Here is a 5,000-nt window from a genome sequence, read left to right on the forward strand (position 1 = left end):
GAGATTTATACAGTAGTGATTCGATGAAGGAGTTGTATGCTGTCAACTAAATGCAACAGTCCCCTGAAGGGAATAATACTACTGTTGGTTAGACCTAGGAAGCTGCACCGCTTCCTGTCGGCCTTGACTCACTTCCTGTGTCCTTATGTTTACAAGGGAGAGATAAGCACCTCCACTTAGCTAAGCCTGCATCCAGAGACATGTTTCTGAGTCTGGTGACGAGCAAAGACTCAGAAACATGTCTCTGGATGCAGGCTTAGCTGGGTGGAGGTGCATGTCTCCCCCCTTGTAAACATAAGGACACAAGAAATGAGTCAAGGCTGACAGGAAGCGGTGCAGCTTCCTAGGTCTAACTAACAGTAGTATTATTCCCTTCAGGGGACTTTCACATTGAATTGACAGCATACAACTACATCAAATTAATTCCTGTTCATATCCTGTGTTTCGATGCTGATACCAAAACTAGTATATGTCACTTATTTCTGCTGTAAAATAGGGGTAGGCAAAAGCCGAAGGGATTCATCTACGGAGTATAAAAATATCATTTGTAAATTGCGCAGAATTTACAACTTCAGCTGTGATAAAACTCGCGTGTTAGTGAAAATACTGATGACGACGTGGGTGACGTTGATAGCAGTGGTCATGGTAGCGATGATGGTAGTTGTCATCGTCGTCGTCCTCATCGTCATCGTACTGCTCCTCTTGGGCTGATGGTGGTGATGGTTGCGGTGTGGTGGTGACGGCGGCGGTGGTGGTGGTGGCGATGGTAGTAGTATTGGCGTTGATGGAGTGGTGATGTTGATGATGATGATGACGACGACCATGATGGTATGATTATAATGATGATGAAGATGATGATGATGACGATGACAACGACGACAACGATGATGGTATGATTATAATGATGATGATGATGATGATGATGATGATGATGATGATGATGATGATGATGATGATGATGACGATCATCATCAACATCATCATCGTCATCATACACGTTGCATATACATACGTACAGAACGCCCACCGAACAAACACGTTACCTAAACGTTACTATCTAAAAACACATACGATGATTAGCACAGAAATAAAGACATATATTAGCACTTACTCACAATACACACACACACACACATACACATACAAACTGACACACACACTAACACACACACTAACACACACACACACTCACACACACACGTGCGTGCGCATGCATATTTACATCCATACGCAGTGTTTAAAAACTCATAAATCACAAATATACACACAAAAAAGCTCAGGTCACACAAGAATACATACACATACAGACACTCACGTACACATACATAACTTACACGCCCACCCATGTATACACACAACACTCAGACATGTATATGCACACTCACTCGTCCATTCACATCTATGTGTTCGAAGCGAAGTAAGTAGAAAAACAGGTTTTGGATGAGAAGCAACCTTGATTTCGCCTTAATATCATGACGAAATAATGGATTCGCATACAATGGAAACCTAAGTAAATAATTCATGTATATGTAGCTTATATTCTAGGACGATGAAGTGTGTATATGCGTGTGCATGGGTGTTTGTGTGTATGTGTGTGTGTGTGCCAGTGCATATTTGTACATATATTTATATATGCATATATATATATATATGTCTCTGTGTGTGTACATGTACATGTGTACATGTGTGTGTGTATATATATGCATATATGGAATTATATATATATAGAGGGGGGGAGAGGGGGGGGAGAGGGGGAGAGAGAGAGGGGGAGAGAGAGAGAGACGCACACACATTGGTGTATATATATTATAACAAACATAGATATATAGATATGTATTCATACATGATTTTATGTTTTATATATAAGCACATTAACACGCACATTTATACATATAGATGTATACACATTTACTAATATACATCTATATGTATACACATTTACTAATATACATCTATATGTATACACATTTACTAATATACATCTATATGTATACACACGTATACAAATATATATGCTAATGCATATATATATATGTGTGTGTGTGTATAACAAGATTAGGAAACGTTTCTCAGTGACTTCGAAGTTTCAGCCTACTAGATAGTCACAGAGAAATTTTTTTATGTGTAAGAAACACGATGGGCTGCTTAAGGATATAGAGTGATTCCTCAACCTTTGACTATTCTTATGTATTTACACTATATAAAAAAAACTACACACACACACACACACTCACACACATATAGATAGATAGATAGATCGATAGATAGATAGATAGATAGATAGATAGATAGATAGATAGATAGATAGATAGATAGATAGATAGATAGATAAATAGATAGATAGATAGATAGATAGATAGATAGACGGGTGTGTATGATTGTGTATAGAAGAATCTATTACTCAAAGAAATTCAAGCATTGTCTGATTCTCACGTTTTATTTACAATCTTATAATAGTATAATATAAGATGATATAATAAAATGATAGAATATTAAATCTCCATTCTGATAGAACTAGTACTTTCATGCATAAAATTATGCAATCTTCAGGTTCATGCAGTACTGGTGATAGTTATGTTCATATATATATTTATATACGTCATTTTTTCGGGGTGAAGCCATACTTGAGGTTGGGAGTATCTGTTCTTCACTGCTACACCTTCATGAGCTCTATTGACAAACTTGAATGTCAGTATGGAGAATTGTCATCAGCCGTACTCAATGAAAAATATTCCAATACCGCCAAAGAAAATATATATAAAATAGCTGATTGAGAAAACGGAACATCTAACAGAACATATGCACTGGAAAGCGTTACTTCTTCGAGAAGAGACCTCTGTAATTGTAATTGTCTGTAATTGCCCGCCGATCAACGCTTCAATCAATTGTCCCTTTAAATTAGTATTTCAGCAAAAGATAGAATAAACAGCAGGCTTATAAGAACAAGTACGGGTTTCGATTCATTTGACTAAAATTTCTTCAAGGCGGTGCCCCATTATAGCCGCGGTCTAATGTCTGAAACATGTAAAATATAAAGAAATATTGTAGTCGTCGGCTGCCCATCGTGAGTCGACATGTGTGTGTGTGTGTGTGTGTGTGTGTGTGTGTGTGTGTGCGTCTGTGTACATACACACACGCACACACACACACACACACACACACACACATATATATATATATATATATATATATATATATATATATATATATATATATATATACAGTTGAACCACGCAGTTCGAGTGCACCATTGCACGAGTAATTTCTTGTACGAGCCGAAACTCGTGTTAATTTTTGTCTTGAAGTACGAGCGGAAATCCGCAATACGAGCACACAAATCGTCGCATCTTTAAGGTAATTCATTTAATAAAAAACAGCTTACATATTTCTATTGTATATTTCTTTTTCATAATTGTCATTTTACTTATAACTGCACCTTTTCTGTTTTAAAACCCATAAAAAATTATTTTTGAGCCGTTTTGTGGGGCTGGAACGGATTAATTATATTTCAGTTAATTTCAATGGGGAAAATTGATTTGTAAAACGGGTAAATCGTAAGACGAGCTCGGTCATGGAACGAATTAAACTCGTACTGTATCACTGTATATATATATATATATATACATACATACATTTATGCATTTCCTGCGAGTATATATGTGCACAAGATTCGCTATGATCGATATTGTAGTGGTTATGAGTTTTATATTCTACGGAATTCATTTTCTGGGAGGGTTCTACTGTGGATGTCATGATGGAGTTAGTTTCTACTGTTTCTGTAACTTTTCAATTTAATATTTTTCGCCAGTTCGAAAAGGGTTTCTTCGAAATGTTGAAGTCACTTATTATTCAATGAGGTTTTGGGGGTTCTGAACTAAAATAGACCCTGCTGATGATATCAAATCCATCTACTCCTTTATCGTAGTAGCAGGTCTGCAATATTGTAGATTTATTTCATTTTCTGTTTTGACATTTTTGATGGAACTTCATATTGCCATATGCTATCGTTATGTTATATAGTTATTTTTATTATCATTACTATTATTGTTTTGTTATTATTGTTGTTGCTTTTGCTGGTGTTGTTAATTTGTACCTTAGTTGAAGTGTTGCTTATTCATCGTGATTATTTTGCATTAATATCAGTCGCTTAACAGTTAATGTTATATAGCAGTAAAAATATCTGTAAATATAAACGTAAGTTAGCAAGGAATCTCAAATATGATAAAAACGCGATGAGATGCAGTGTTTCGATTTGTATTTCAGAGCTTCCTTACAACTTGCAATATGTCTCCTCTAGTAAACAACATAGCTATTTTAAAATTTATCAGATGCTAGATGTGAGAGTGGATGATGAAAAATGTTCACTCATAGTAGGGTGAATGTGTACATGACTGTATGTATTGGGTTGGCAACTAAGTTCCCGCCTTTTTTTTAAATTTAGGAATTTACTGCGTTTTTAAATTTTGGAATCTTTTTTTTTTTCGAGAATTCTATTTTTTAATCATTTTGAAATCTTTTTTTTTTTCTAGTTAATTTTAGTTAATTTTTGTTTATTTTCAGATCATTAAAATGGAATGTCAAGTTAAGAAAAACGAGCATTTTTGACAACTCCTTCTTTTTGCTTTTAATCAAGGTTCTAAGGCCATATATGCTGCTCGCGACATTTGTGCTGTGTATGGAGAGGGTGCCATAGCTGAAAGAATCGCTCGTGATTGGTATGCCAAGTTAAAAAATGGAAATTTTGACATCAAAGATGCACCTCGTTCTGGCCGTCCAGTTGAATTCGATGAAGAGCGATTAAACCAACTTTTGCACGAAAATTTTCGTCAAATGACAAGGGAACTGGAAGAGAAAATGGAATGCTCTCACACTGCTATAGATAAGCACCTTCACTTGATGGAAAAAGTTCAGAAGTATGGGGCATGTGTTCGGCATACTTTAAATGACAACAACAAAAATCAACGAGCCAAAATCTCCGCTGGTTTGCTTGCTCGTCACCG

The sequence above is a fragment of the Octopus bimaculoides genome, chromosome 8 (assembly GCF_046866305.1).
Source record: "Octopus bimaculoides isolate indiv1 chromosome 8, ASM4686630v1, whole genome shotgun sequence".
Taxonomy (NCBI): Eukaryota; Metazoa; Mollusca; class Cephalopoda; order Octopoda; family Octopodidae; genus Octopus; species Octopus bimaculoides.